The sequence below is a fragment of the Carassius carassius genome, chromosome 30 (assembly GCF_963082965.1).
Source record: "Carassius carassius chromosome 30, fCarCar2.1, whole genome shotgun sequence".
Lineage (NCBI taxonomy): Eukaryota > Metazoa > Chordata > Actinopteri > Cypriniformes > Cyprinidae > Carassius > Carassius carassius.
In genome coordinates, this window is record NC_081784.1 from 15,679,319 (window position 1) to 15,695,411 (window position 16,093).

Sequence of the window (16,093 nt, forward strand, 5' to 3'; positions counted from 1 at the left end):
CTTGATCCAGCAGTGCTGTAATTCTTCTTGGTAACACTGAACATCATTGCCCCCTTGTTTTTTCTGGGCTTGACCCCTCAACCCGTCAGGACGGCGCTACTCTTGAATGCTGAAACATGCCCAAATAATTTGATGAAGGATGTTCCACAATTACCCCATTGGCCCCTTCCAGCGTTAATAACGTAATGTGTCTGTTCCCTTGTAGGCCTGTGCATCTCGCCGCAATTAGTGGCCCTGAGCAAAGTCTGTCCTGAAGGGGGGGGAGGGACAAATTAGTGGCGGAATGGGCAAGTGTACGTCATTTCTGATTTGCCCAAAAGGGACAAAGAGCCCCGACCTGTGCCCCACTTTCACACATCCCAGAAAGGATAACAAGGGAACAAAGCTAGCCTCCGTAAAGCGAGGGTACAAGATAGCTGTGTAGGCACCTACACACACAGAGACAAGAAGCTGTGGCTGCTAGATTAAGGCGAGACTCGGCAAGCAAAAAAGTCATTTTTCTGCATACTGGTCGATTTTCACTTTATGGTATTTTTTTGCTTCTATAATATATGTCTTCTTTAACAGGGATACTATAAAAATGACAAAAGTTCACAATAAAATGTTTATTTTTAGGCATTTTGTTCTCATACCACTGTAAGTTTTCCTTAGTTCAGTCTGAAATTAGCATTTTTCAATCAGATACAGTACAGACCAAAAGTTTGGACACACCTTCTCATTCAAAGAGTTTCCTTTATTTTCATGACTATGAAAATTGTAGATTCACACTGAAGGCATCAAAACTATGAATTAACACATCTGGAATTATATACATAACAAAAAATTGTGAAACAACTGAAAATATGTCGTATTCTAGGTTCTTCAAAGTAGCCACCTTTTGCTTTGATAACTGCTTTGTACACTCTTGGCATTCTCTTGATGAGCTTCAAGAGGTAGTCACCTGAAATGGTCTTCCAACAGCCTTGAAGGAGTTCCCAGAGATGCTTAGCACTTGTTGGCCCTTTTGCCTTCACTCTGCGGTCCAGCTCACCCCAAACCATCTCGATTGGGTTTAGGTCCGGTGACTGTGGAGGCCAGGTCATCTGGCGCAGCACCCCATCACTCTCCTTCTTGGTCAAATAGCCCTCACACAGCCTGGAGGTGTGTTTGGGGTCATTGTCCTGTTGAAAAATAAATGATGGTCCAACTAAACGCAAACCGGATGGAATAGCATGCCGCTGCAAGATGCTGTGGTAGCCATGCTGGTTCAGTATGCCTTCAATTTTGAATAAATCCCCAACAGTGTCACCAGTAAAGCACCCCCACACCATCACACCTCCTCCTCCATGCTTCACGGTGGGAACCAGGCATGTAGAGTCCATCCGTTCACCTTTTCTGCGTCGCACAAATACACAGTGGTTGGAACCAAAGATCTCAAATTTGGACTCATCAGACCAAAGCACAGATTTTTTTTTTTTTTTTAATCTTATGTGCCCTCCAGATGTTTGCGCTCTGCAAGTGATCGACGCCTTGTGGTACCATCCCAAAGAAGTTAAAAATCACTCTCACGGACCTTTTCCTGGACTGTGCCCAGCTGGTGGAATGACCTCCCAATCTCAATTCGTACAGCTGAGTCTTTACTCATTTTCAAGAAACAGCTAAAGACTCATCTTTTTCGCTTGTACTTAACCAACTAACACTAGCACTTTTCCTTTTCTTGTCTTTTAATCAAAAAAAAAAAAAAAAAAAAAAAAAACCTACCTATGCGTTCTATACTAGACTAACTGAGACTTGTCATGGCACTAGTAAACTGTTGTTGTTCTCTTGTTGACCTGACTGCTTCTATTGTTCTCATTTGTAAGTCGCTTTGGATAAAAGCATCTGCTAAATGATTAAATGTAAATGTAATGTAAATTTCCACTGGTGTAATGTCCATTCCTTGTGTTCTTTAGCCCAAACAAGTCTCTTCTGCTTGTTGCCTTTCTTTAGCAGTGGTTTCCTAGCAGATATTCTACCATGAAGGCTTGATTCACACGGTCTCCTCTTAACAGTTGTTCTAGAGATGTGTCTGCTGCTAGAACTCCGTGTGATTACTCCTGCGATTTCTGAGGCTGGTGACTCGGATGAACTTATCCTCCACAGCAGAGGTGACTCTTGGTCTTCTTTTCCTGGGGCGGTCCGCATGTGAGCCAGTTTCTTTGTAGCGCTTGATGGTTTTTGTGACTGCACTTGGGGACACTTTCAAAGTTTTCCCAATTTTTAGGACTGACTGACCTTCATTTCTTAAAGTAATGATGGCCACTCGTTTTCCTGTACTTAGCTGCTTTTTTTCTTGCCATAATACAAATTCTAACAGTCTATTCAGTAGGACTATCAGCTGTGTATCCACCTGACTTCTGCACAACACAACTGATGGTCCCAACCCCATTAAGGCAAGAAATCACACTTATTAAACCTGACAGGGCACACCTGTGAAGTGAAAACCATTTCAGGTGACTACCTCTTGAAGCTCATCAAGAGAATGCCAAGAGTGTGCAAAGCAGTAATCAAAGCAAAAGGTGGCTACTTTGAAGAACCTACAATATGACATATTTTAAGTTGTTTCACACTTTTTTTGTTATGTATATAATTCCACATGTGTTAATTCGTAGTTTTGATGCCTTCAGTGTGACTCTACAATTTTCATAGTCATGAAAAAAAAAGAAAACTCTTTGAATGAGAAGGTGTGTCCAAACTTTTGGTCTGTACTGTATATCTCTGTGGTCGCACTTGCAAATAGCAAGTGTTTGATATCACCGGAAAGATCGTTCTGTTCAGGTTAATGATAGCCTGTCTATATTTGGTCATTTCCTATGTAGAGCTCACCAACAGGGAAAATATAAAGGCTGATCTAAACCAGGAGATGAAATTTCATTGGCAGAAGTCAATTTCTCGTGACCTGATTTGCCAAAATGTATCACGCGACATGCTCCAATAGCTCACAGAAACAGACATCAGTGCAGTGAAGATGGGGAAAACGCAGAAATTCTGTGCTAACGCATCAAAAAAAAAAAAAATGTAAGCAGCTATCTGTAGCAAGATTAAGGATGGTGCTTGCAAAAAAGCATTAGTTTGCGAGAACGAGGAAATAAACACTAATAGTGCATTGAAGCGTAAGATACATGCAATGAATGATGATAGGAATATCCCTGTGGATCACAGCCAAGTTACACAGCAGTGGCTAATAACGCATGTGTCGCGTTTGAACGAGTTGATTAAAGACTTGATTTGTCCAAACTGTATGTCGAATGATCTACAAATTAATATAGATCCCCAAAATCATGGCTTTTGTAGCAGTCTGCAGGCTACAGAAAAAGTGTGTTCTCATTCTCGCGTCTACAGGAGTCAACAAGGAGTGATGTAGCCTTTGATATAAACATACGAATGGTTCTGTAAGCACACGAGTTAGGACTGGGATATGATGCTTTAAAGAAGATATCCAAGATACTGGGTATCCCTACACTACATGTGAAGACCTTTCAGAGACAGGATAGAGGAGTGACCGGTAAAGTTAGATAGTTAGACATTTTCAAGCATTGTAACAGGTTGTTCAGACAGTTTAGGTAGCCTACTATATTCCCACTGTACAATGAATGAATAACAGGCGAATCATCCTGATTTATATTGACATTTACAAAGGTGTATTACCATATTTTAGTGCTTGTATATGTTAATTTTGATTGCTCAAATAACATTTTGATATATGCTTTTACATTTAGTGGCAGAGATAGAGCGAGGCTTGGAGTCACTAGGAAGGGCAAGAGAGCAGGTCAGACAGGCTTATGCAGACATTGTCAGGGTACTTTGCTTTATGTTTTCGATTCTTGTGTCTAGTGTCAGTTTGTCTAGTTTTTCAGAGTGCGAACCATCAACAGTCTCTTCTACATTTTACTGGTTTTCACGCACCTGGACTTACAACCAGCCTTCATCTGAGCGCAACAATATTCCCTTGTCCTCTGTGTCTAGTGTCAGCACATGGCCTTGTTAGTTATTTTTTCAGCCATGTGCTCTTCTAGCCCCCCTCCTTGTTTCCTCTTACCACACCCTCTTGTTAGCCTAGTTGGTCTAATTGTGCTCACCTGTCCCTCATGTATTTTCCTCCCTATTTATAGTGCACCTTACCCTTTTGTGTTCACTGGTCTGTGGTCATTCTCACAACGTCTTTGTCTGTGGCTGAATTTTTGTCCGTGTCTCCCTGTCTGGTTGGTCTTATGTCCTTGTTTTGTCTAGTCCTTGTAGTTTCATGTTCTTGTCTTGCTCCTTGTTTTAGTAATTTGTTTGTTCTTGCCTTTTGCTACTATTTGTAATATTTAGTTTTTCTAGTCTTGATTCTTGGTTTTGTTTGATTTATTCTGAGTTGGTTAAATTGGTAATTTCTTATTTTGCTACTTAACCTTTTATTAGTTCATTGGCTTATATTTTTCCTTGTCTTGAGTTTAATTTGTGTTTTTGTGGAGCTTTGTCCTGTCTAGTCTTGTGTTCGAGTTCCTGACCTGTCCCCATGTGTCCTGCCCTGGTTCTACCTGCCTGGCATTTGGTCTGTCTCAGAGTCTGTGGTCAACAAGTTCTTGAGCTCTGCTCTATGGTGCCTTGTTTGGTCTTCTCTATCAACCTGGTCTTGCTGCCCCCTCTGTTGCCAAAGTATTCTGCTAGTTGTTTCCTGAAGCCTTCCCAGTGGTCTTCCCTAGCTGTTCCTGTTTGTGTTCCTGTTGTGGTATCTTTTGAGCACTTCACTACCTCTTCAGTCTGTCTTGTCAATAAAACCTTGTTATCTCACTGCAATTGGGTCCTCCTTCCTAGATCCCTGACAGACATTGACCCAGATCTGGCAGAAATTCTGAGGGAGGATGCAGATGCTGTCAATAACAGAAGTGTGTCTTTTGATGGCACTTGGCAGAAAAGGGGCTTTACTTCACACTTGGGCTTATGATAGACTTTCAAGTTTTATCATCTTATTGTCATGCATGTGCACTAAAGGAAATGATAGGAGAGAAAAAAACAACACATTGAAAGAAAAGCACGATGACTGTACAAAAAACTTTCTAGTTCCAGTAAAGCCATGGAGCAGGAATCAGCTAAGCGCATGTGGGAGAGATCAATAAGCCGGCATCAGCTGCGCCTCAGATGCTTTCTGATGGAGAAAGTACTGCATTAAGGCAGGTTGTTGCACTGAATCCTTATCCAGGACATGAAATAACAAAACTGGAATGAATCAACCATGCACACAAACAAATGGGTACAGCTCTAAGAAAACTTAGTGCACGGTGTAAATTGGGTGGGAAAGGAGCAGGCAAGCTCACAGCTGCAAAATGTAAAAGCTTGCTAAATTATTATAGATGGGCAATCCTTAATAATCAGGGCAATGTAGAACAAATGAGAACTGCTATTTGGGCTAGCCTCCTACACTCCATGTAAACTGATGATAATCCCCTGCATAATAGATGCAAACCCTCATGGTGCTGGTACAGGAGAGCAGAGGAACATGGTGTAACACCAGAGAGTCACAATGAGCATGCAGGCTGCTCTCTAACAAAAGAGGTTGGCTAAAAGCTTATTCATTATATCATAGGATGTCTAGCGATAGCCTACTGCAGAGAATGCAACATTGGGGCACCCAAAATGCAAATGAGTGCTTAAATTCTGTCATTTGGTCAAGGTGTCCCAAAACTGTATTTGTTGGCAAAAAGAGAGTGGAGGCAGCAGCCAGTATGGCTATTTCAACATTCAATGAAGGTGTTTCTGCCATGTTATCTGTTATGGACAGATTGTGGCTTGAGACCACAGAGGTCACAGTTAGTACAATCAAAAGTGCAGACAAGCTTCGGATAGTAAAAGCAGATTCTGTGACCTCTGCTTGTGCAAAATATAAAAGAAAGAGCTGTGACATAGACAAAAAGGTCAAAAGACACAAGCAAGAGCTTAAAGAAGGGCCAACATATGAGGCAGGCATGGCAGACTAAGTTGGGCCCTCTCCTCTCTCCACTTCTTACTCATATCCTCTTTCTGCAACACTTCTCCTCGATTTGTCCTCCTCTCATTGCATCTCTATCTATAGTAAAAATCACACAAAGAAGTCACACACAGTCTATATGTGTATTCATTTGTGTAGTATAGCTTTGGAGAAAATGATTGAGTTACTGTTACAAAAAAAAAAGTGTAATTGTTAAATTTGTAAATATGAAATTATGCAATCAATATCTTTAGCAGCCGTTTTCTCAAAATGAGTTTTTCAACATTCTGAACCAAAAATGTCAACTTGTGTAGCACTAACCTAAGCCATACTTTCCATGTTCATTCTTAGTTATATTCTGAAGGTTATTACAAAAGGATTTCTTAAAACAATGTTTTTTTTTTACCAGATTTACATACCATTTTGGGGTTAAAAAAATATGGCAATAATCACATTTTAATACGTGTTTATAGTATCTTAATATTTTTTAGAAAAAAATTGGATATCCAAAATCTGCTCTGTAAAAAATTGTAACACTGATATGTTATTAAAATGAAATAAAGATAACAAGTGTTACTGTTTTCAGTGTCTAGATTTTTGTTTTTAAATATATGTAAATATGTGCATATTTAATTAGATATAATCTTATTTGCATAACTAAACATATTTTATCAGGAAACTTGCAATGCAAATTTTTTTAATAATAATGTATTTAATTTATTGGTAAACTTTCAAGTTAATATGTTTAAAGAAAAAAAAAACCCTATTCACCTGCAGTGTCTCGCCTTAAGAGGTACACAAGCAGCAGGATCAAGCACAACTGGTAAGACTGCTACAAAGATGATGCCACACAACTTACCAGTTGGCATCACATTCGAACACTTTAGAAAACAACATTATAAAGAGCCATTTTAAATTTGCATGTGTAAAGATATGGTAAGGATGTCATATTAGACAAACATCCAAAGTACTTTCTTGCTTTCTCTCTTGCATCAGGAATGAAATCTGGCGCTAAGACCACAACATTCAAGGTTGAGAGTGTCAGAGTCATATTATCCTTCGGAAATTGTTGTAAAATGCAGATTTGGTGCTCAAGAAACATTCTTATTATTATCCATGTTTAAAACAGTTACCTACCCCTAACCCTGATCAGGTCTCAAATCCAAAGAGATATTTTTTATAAAATTGAAGACTCGTCCACGCCCCCCTAAAACGGCTCGTTCTAACACACCCCCACATCTCTACGTCACTATGTGGGAAGATTTGCATATCGCTGCCCAAATGTTCACGCAAAGAAAGGAAGAGTACCTTTTATTCTCGTTGTAGTATTGTTGTTGCCGCCGCCGCCATGTCGTATAGTCGCTGTGTGTTTCACTGTGAAAGTGAAACTACTCTGTTTGGCCTTCCAAAAGAGGACGATATCCACTTCGTCATGCTTGGAGCTAATCCGTGCTGGTCGCTGAGGAAATACATCAACTGCTCTCTGTTGATCGCCGGATCGGCTTTTACAAGCCGATTTGTGAAGTGACATTCAGCCAAGTATGGTGACCCATACTCAGAATTTGTGCTCTGCATTTAACCCATCCGAAGTGCACACACACAGAGCAGTGAACACACACACACACACTGTGAGCACACACCCGGAGCAGTGGGCAGCCATTTATGCTGCGGCGCCCGGGGAGCAGTTGGGGGTTCGATGCCTTGCTCAAGGGCACCTAAGTCGTGGTATTGAAGGTGGAGAGAGAACTGTACATGCACTCCCCCCACCCACAATTCCTGCCGGCCCGGGACTCGAACTCACAACCTTTCGATTGGGTATAAAGTCGTGGGGAAAGGGGAAGTCGTGGCCTAATGGTTAGAGAGTCGGACTCCCAATCGAAAGGTTGTGAGTTCGAGTCCCGGGCCGGCAGGAATTGTGGGTGGGGGAAGTGCATGAACAGTTCTCTCTCCACCTTCAATACCACGACTTAGGTGCCCTTGAGCAAGGCATCGAACCCCCAACTGCTCCCCGGGCGCCGCAGCATAAATGGCTGCCCACTGCTCCGGGTGTGTGCTCACAGTGTGTGTGTGTTCACTGCTCTGTGTGTGTGCATTTCGGATGGGTTAAATGCAGAGCACAAATTCTGAGTATGGGTCACCATACTTGGCTGAATGTCACTTCACTAACAATGGACGAAATGGAGTCCAGCGTGGGGTCGTCACATGTGGTTGCCGCAATCCCAAAGGACGCTCCTTCATAGAATCCGCAGGCCGTGTCATTCTCAAGCCGGCCCTCGCTCACTCTAGGCCTCCGGACTCCACTCAGGCCATCCTTAAAAATATTTTGGTTTGCAGTAACAGTAATTTAAAAAAAAAAAAAAAGGGTCGGTAGGTCGGTCTATATTTTTTTTTTCAAGTTTCAATGTAAAAAAAAAAAGTACATTTTTGTGATGTGATGACGTAGGTATGAATTTAAACAAATTAGCATATCGTGACGTCACTGACTGGGTCTTCAACCCGTGCCTTCGGGCGCATCATTGCAAACCTCATTTTGATGCAGGCTATATAGACCACAAACAAATTTAAATCTTTGTCAAAAAGATGTTTATTGCATGAATTTCAGGTGAGAAAAAAAATGAGGTACTGTTTTACTTGCATCCACCGCTACGTATCAATGCAACCTACAAATGAGAGAACGTTTACTTTGCTTTCTTGGGTTGTCACTTTTGTGAAAAAAAATCCTGTTTGATTTGAGTGACGAGTGTTCATTGAATCGATTGTAAAAATCGATTTTGCATGTCTAAAGTTTTATATGGAAAATAACACGGTAAATCCACGGACAACAGGCAGGAGGAACGTAAAGATTCAATATATTGGTAAAGACCAATATTTCTGATGATTTATTGGCATGAAGTTACGTGCACAATGACAAACAGGAGCGCAACATTTTCGAAAAACAATAAGCAGAGTGGACTGCCATAATGCAAAGCATTTACTGCAGGCTTCAAACATGGCTATGTTTACGATTAAATTTCAACAAAAACAAAAAAAATCGCATAGGTGATTTTCTTAGGCTGTCAAAAAAATTTTTTCCGAATATTCGTCGAATTTAAAATAAAATTCCACATTCGAATGCGCATTCGAATTTTAGGTGTGCATTAAGGAAGCTGCCTTATGAGCCCCGGTACGTGTTCCATTCCATCTCTCCGCGTGCACAGCTGTGTCTACACAACTTTCAAAGGCGGACGAGCTCGACACGCAGTATCTGCTTTCTCATCTTTCTCCTCATGTATGCGCACCGTCCGAAGTATACTTGATCTTTATCAGTGGCGCACGAGATGCGATGACGATGTATGTGCCATTGCATTATAAGGTTATGTTAGCCTATCCAGTTGAAGCCACTTAAAAAAAAAGAACATCAATGTGGAGAAGATCTTTTTTACATCAAAACTGAAACCAAGCCGTTCACACAGAACAAATATTTCGCACATTTTCTAGAGGGACACCGTTGCACTCGCGTCTCGCACAAGAGAGCCGCATGTTTAGAAAGACATGTAAAATTTATGTATTAATTTAATTTTCTAAAAATATCTTGAGACTTTATGTTGGGTTTTTGTTCCCCATCCCACTGCATCTCATGTTTTTAAATGAAAAAATGTATTCTGTGTGACTGGTATTCCACCCTTTTTATTTATTTAACAATGCATGCATACATGATGCTGTTTTGTTTATAGTTCTTTAAGCAACTTAATTAATAATAATTGGTTCATAAACATTTTAAATGTTTTTTTCACAGTCATGTATTCTAATGCTTTGAACAAACATGCAGTAATATTTTGTTCGATGCGATCTTGAGCCTCAGAAGAGAAGCAAAAAGCTTTTCTTCACCCTAACTGAAATTATGCATTTAACACAAATTCGAATTTTGATCATATTTAAGTAAAAAAATTCAATTTAGTTTTTCAGCTATTTTGACAGCCCTAGGCGATTCAAGCCCGAAACTGTATGAGACTGAATACCGGCTGAATTCACATTTCTGTTGTAAAAAAGAGAAACATTGTGCAGAAGTATTATTTGATGTTATGCGTGTTTGTCCGAAGCTGCAGTTGCTGTGTGACGCCTGTTAAAAAAAAAAAAAAAAAAAAAAAACCTGGACGCGCTCCGAGAAAAGGTCGTTAAAATCATTTTCTTATTTTCGTTTTCGAAACTTGTGTTGGTTGATTCGTGTTTGATTCGTGCAATAGATTTTCGAACATAAAGTGACAGTCGACACGGTCACGGTTTTAGACTAGACGGGAGAAGGGATGGGAAAAGATCTGGGCACAGTTTTTCCAGAACTTCGTGCCAAGTTAAAGCGGTGTCGAGCTGTTTTAATGAATTTTTTTAGATGTATTATGGTGCCCGAACCCGTATGACTTTGAACAGTGACTGCAAACATTTAGTTTACTGCAGCCGCAGCCATCATTACCAAGCGCGAACCGTTGACTCTGACAGTAAGTGAGAGGAGACCAAGCGCACGCACAGGCCACAGTGTGACATCCGTGTAAACACAGATGACGTCAAGGGTTTTTTTTTATTAAAGAAGATAACCTTCATTTGTATGTAGACCAAGGCAATTTATATATTTACAATACTTACTTAAATATAATTAATAGTATTTTATTGCATTTGTATTAGCTATTTGAAGAGTTAAAAAAAAATTGGTCGGTCTTAACGCAAATTTACAATTGGCAAGTCGGTCAGACTAAAAGCAAAAAAAAATAATAATAATTGAGTTGGTGCTAAATTGACAGGGTCGGTCAGGTTACGGCAAACAAGAATATTTTTAAGGATGGCCTCACTCAAGGCCATGGTGTGTGACGCTGTTTAGTTGAGAAAACGAAATTACTTTGTTTGGCCTTCCAAGAGAGGACACGGCTAGAAATCATGTTTATATCACGTTTATAATGGGTTTTATGTTTATGTCTCATCGCTCTGGCCGGACAGGGTGTCACAATATGTTAAGGGCCGCAACAATTCCGTCACACGCTTGAGGTATTCGGCCAATCACAATGCACTGGATAGCTGGCCAATCAGAGCATACCTCGATTTTCAGACCGATGAGCCTTGTAAAAATCAACGTGTTTCAGAAGGCGGGGCATAGAGGAGAAACAATGTAAAGTATGTGGAAAATAATGTGTTTTTTGGACCTTAAACTGCATAAACATTTTATTACACCAAATAAACCAAATTATGTTATTTTTAACAACATCATATGACCCCTTTCATAAGAACATCCTAAACACCAAAGGAAATGAAACCAATTATTCACTCACATTCTGAAAGTAAAATCAACTTTTATTCAGAAGTTTCTTATACATGAATGGCTAAGCAAGTTGAGTCATGTCTTGAAGACAAAAGTTGGATCTACACAGCAAAAAAAGAAGTGTGGAGAGAAGGACACTCCTGAAAACAGCATACTATGCTTCTAACATTAGACAGATTAAATCTACTGCTAAATCTTGGGGACTTTCAAATAAAACAAGTCCAGCAGTCATGTGCCTTGAAAGGACATCTATCACTATCTGCTTCAAAAGTATCCCAGATCTTAAAAAGCAATATATAAGGCACACTGTGGTTCAGTGTTTTATCAGAGACTCCTGGAGCTTTGCTCTCTGAAAGGCTTTGATGGTGCCATAAATTTATGTAAGGAGGCTGAATGAATAGGGTTATTGTATTGTGATGTATAACTACATCAACCTTAAGGCATGTACTTCATTTTCAGCATTCCAGTGAATCTTGCGCATAGCCATGTCTTCATATCAGACAGTGCGCACTGCGCAGAATGCAGTCAGCTGAAGTATACTTTAGGCTTTATGCTTGACCGAGAATCTCTCTCAATCCTTGAGGAGTGAGTATTATCTGACCTTCCTAATGTGCAGAACTCAACGGTTTACTCGGGTCAAAAACCCAACATAAATGACAGTTCACCACAACATACAGAAGGTTTGGGTGGGAGTTCCAACTAGAACAAAAAGCCAATGTGTGATAATATTATGAAATATATCTGTAAAATACATCTCACCTTGCCTTTCTTGTCACTTCTAACTACAGCCTGCATGACGACCATAGTGGTCTGGTGTTTGTCTACCCCTCACCCCCGCTCTCTTGAGTTGCTTTGGCCCGAGTCTCTGGTCCCTCCAGGGGCCCCTCCTTTCAGCAGGGCTCCCAGTACTGGAAGGATCCCTTCCCTCAGTGTCGGTGCTATGCCCCACATGCCTTTCAAGGCCTGCTAGACTGCAGGGCAGACTTTCTGGCTCCGCTGCCATTGTTTGCATGGCTGCTTTTCGCCTCATCTCAGGAAATGATTAGCATAAGAATACTTAAGCACAATGAGATGTGCCCCACAACCAGCTCTCTCTCTTATATCATCTTCTTTTCTTCTCATTCTCACCGAACTCCCACATCTCCTCTTGACACAACACCAAACAGTGTCAAGCAGCTGCATCGCAGAAAGTCAATCAAGCAGAGACTTTAAAGGCAGTGGATCGCAGGAGAAGAACAAAAGTTAATCTGTGGAGCATCTGGGTGCAATATGAGCTCCTAAGGCCGGATTCCTCTGGAGGGGTAATGGGTTGAGACAACATTTCTAGAACAAAGCCCTCAAAATTTGAGCACATTTTGGCTATAAGGTTAAGAAACTCAGCCCAACAGACTAAGATCAGAACTGCTCGTCTATGAAGCACTTAGGCAATCTTTGCGCGACTGATCTATTGTCCCGCCCTCGTGCCAGTGCATGTCATCTATATTGTTGTGAGAAGAAATTTCAATGCTTTTGATTAAAGATTACAAGGCCAAATAAAAAAAAAATACATGAAATAATAATTTATAAATACTTGTTTGTTTATAAATATGATTTCATGGTGATGTTAATAATTGATCAGTTCTCCCAAAAGACATTCTGCACTGTATTATTATATTTCTCTACTGTTAACCTACAGACAAATCATTTACCATTTCTTGGATTTTATATAGGAACAAATATGGAGAAGAAGTCAAACTAATTTCCTGGAATTACTGAAGCAGCAGAGGTTTATTTCAAGTTTTTTATATTACCTGCCTCACACAGGTCGTGGCCTAATGGTTAGAGATTCTGACTTTTTTTTTTTTTTTTTTTTTTTTTAATATATATTTTTTTTTTATTAAACAAACACAAAACAAAGTAACAAATCGCCCGACATACAACAAATATAAACACAAAAGTATACATAACATAACAAGGCATTCTACAGTGAACAGAAATGTGCAACAGGACCAGAAGAGTAATAGATCATCTGAAGGCACTATACCATACCAAACCTCAGAATATCAGAAATAGAGGCATTTATGCTGTCCAAATAAGGTGTCCAAGTGCGAGTAAAAGTATCAGTCGTAGAGTGAATAAAAGATGTTAGGAGTTCCAGAGGAATAGTCTCTCTAATAACTGAATGCCATCCCTTTATAGAGGGGGGTTTATCGCTGATCCACGACAAAAGTAAATTCTTCCTGGCAGCAAAAGTTAACAGGTCAAAAAGACGTCTTTTATGCTTATTAGAAATAAGCTTACATGGGAAACCCAGGAGAAGAGACAAAGGGTCAGGATCCAAGGCCAAACCTAAGATATTATTCAATTGAGCTATGATTCTGGACCAGTAGGTCTGGATAACATGACAATCCCATACACAGTGAATATAATCTCCTATGTTAGATTTACATTTGGGGCAGAGTGGTGAGTGAGCGGAGTTGAACTTGTGTCTTAGAAGAGGCGTAATGTGTATTCTGTGGAGAATCCTAAGCTGAATGGCTCTTACTCTATTGCAAACTGAAAGCCTATTGGCTAGAGACCAAACCATCTCCCAATCATTCTCCGAGATAACCACCCCAAGATCTCTTTCCCATGTTAATCTGAGGTGCGAGGTATTAACTGTAGAATAGGAGCATAGGGCTTTATAGAAGAAGGAGATCAACTTTTTTGTAGGAGGGTTTAAAAGCATCCTCTCAATTACTGAAAGTGAATATTTGGAAGTGAGTGTAGTATTTTTGAATATGTAATCTCTAATTTGCAAGAATCTAAAAAAATGTTGCCTAGGTAAATTATATTTTGAGGCTAAAATATCGAAAGACAATAGTGATCCCTCCTCAAATAAATCACAAATCCTACGTATACCATTAGCCAGCCAAAGGTTAAAACCAAGGTCCATAGTACTTGGCAGAAACTCTGGATTGTTCAGGATTGGCAACAGAGGAGAGGTTGTGTCGATCTTGTCTTCTAATCTTTGAATAGCACGCCATGCCTTAAGAGTATTACATACTAAAGGGTTATCACACATAGCTCTCCTCAGCTTAGAATCACGGATAAATAGTAAGTTTTGCAAAGGGCATTTAGACTGTGAAGATTCAAGATCAAGCCAAACTGATTTAGGATCTTCATTAAGCCACTCAACAATGAATCGAAGCTGGCAAGCCAACTGATACAGTTTAAAATTTGGGAGATCCAAACCACCCTTTGCACCAGGGAGCTGAAGCTTTGATAATTTCAACCTGGGTTTTCTTTTGCTCCAGATAAATGAACTTAACCACCCATTAAGCTCTTTTATAACCTTATTAGACAGTAAAATAGGAATCATCTGCATAGGGTATAGTAGCCGAGGTAGGACATTCATCTTTATCATGGCAACCCGTCCCAGCCAAGACAGAGGGAGAGTCATCCACCTGGTCAAATCATCTCTGATTTTTTCGAGCACTGGTGTAAAATTAGCTTTGTATAATTTCCTAAAAGTAGGGGTTATATTAATACCTAAATAAATAAAACCTTCCTCGGAATATTTAAAAGGAAAAGAGGAAGGTTGATTTTGGGATTTCTTATTCCCTATAAATAGGGCAACTGATTTAGAAAAATTTATCTTGTACCCGGAAAATTGTCCAAATTCCTGAATGAGGTCAACAACCGCTGGTACAGAGGTCTTGGGGTCCGAAAGAAAGAGTAACACGTCATCTGCATATAAGGAGATTTTGTGCCGCCTACCCCCCAGAGACACCCCCGACACAGCTGCACTCTCTCTTATCCTCTGAGCAAATGGCTCCATTGCTATCGCAAAGAGCAATGGAGAGAGGGGACAGCCCTGTCTTGTACCCCGGGATAAGGAAAAATTAACAGATCTATGACCATTGGTAATAACCGCGGAAAGGGGATCTTTATAGAGTATTCTCACCCACTTAATGAAATATTCACCAATGCCAAATTTTTCCAGTGTGTAAAACAGATACGGCCACTCCACAGAATCGAAAGCTTTTTCCGCATCTAGGGATAAAATACAAGAGCTAGAGCTGAGGTTATGGGAAAGCTCAATAATGTTTAAAAGCCTCCTGACATTATGGGTGGAGCTTCTGCCTTTAATAAACCCTGTCTGGTCTTCATGAATGATATATGGCAGAACCTTTTCCAATCTTAACGCTAAAATTTTAGATAACAATTTTAAATCTGAATTAAGTAAAGCAATTGGCCTATAGGAGCCACAATTTTCTGGGTCCTTGCCTTTTTTTAAAATGAGAGAAATATTTGCTTCGCGGAGTGAGGGGGGTAACCTGTCAGTCAAGAATGAATGATTGAGCATAGCTAAAAGAGGGTCTAGAAGCACATACTCAAATTCTTTATAGAGTTCGCATGCAAGGCCATCAGGCCCAGGAGATTTACCAGACTTCAAGCTATGGAGTGCGACTATAGCTTCCTCCCTTGAAATAGGTGCATTGAGAAGTTCCCTCTGTTCTTCTGAAACGACAGGGAGGGTTAGGCAGTCAAAGAAAGATATCATGTAGTCATGTTTTTGGGAAGAATGATGAGACTGATAAAGAACAGAGTAGAACTGTTTAAAAATATTGTTAATAATAATAGGATCAAAATAACGCACTCCCATGGGGTCTACTATAGAAGTAATAAATTGTGAGTCAGAATTGGACTTTGTTAAATATGCTAGATATTTACTAGGTTTATTACCCCATTCATATAATTTTTGCTTTGAATAACATATATTTGAATGAGACTGATAAGTTAGCAATGAATTTAAAGAGGTTCGCACAGCACTTATTTTTTCTAACAAAGTTGGGGAGGGATCGTTCAAGTAGCTACTA

At 39.9% G+C, this 16,093-nt stretch overlaps 1 protein-coding gene across 3 annotated transcripts in view; it reads right to left on the reverse strand.

The window, feature by feature from the left end:
- LOC132110753 (bone morphogenetic protein receptor type-1A-like) overlaps window positions 1-16,093 on the reverse strand; it is a 56,475-nt gene that overhangs the window by 21,748 nt on the left and 18,634 nt on the right. Inside the window, exons 1-2 of one of the 3 annotated variants that reach the window (XM_059517618.1) lie at window positions 8,112-8,266; window positions 7,277-7,451 (exon numbers count right to left, since the gene is read on the reverse strand). The exons of the other annotated variants lie outside the window; for them this stretch is intronic. The gene's annotated coding sequence lies outside the window, so the exon portion shown is untranslated. Of the gene's footprint in view, window positions 1-7,276; window positions 7,452-8,111; window positions 8,267-16,093 lie in introns of those variants that run through there. 3 annotated transcript variants of the gene reach the window in all.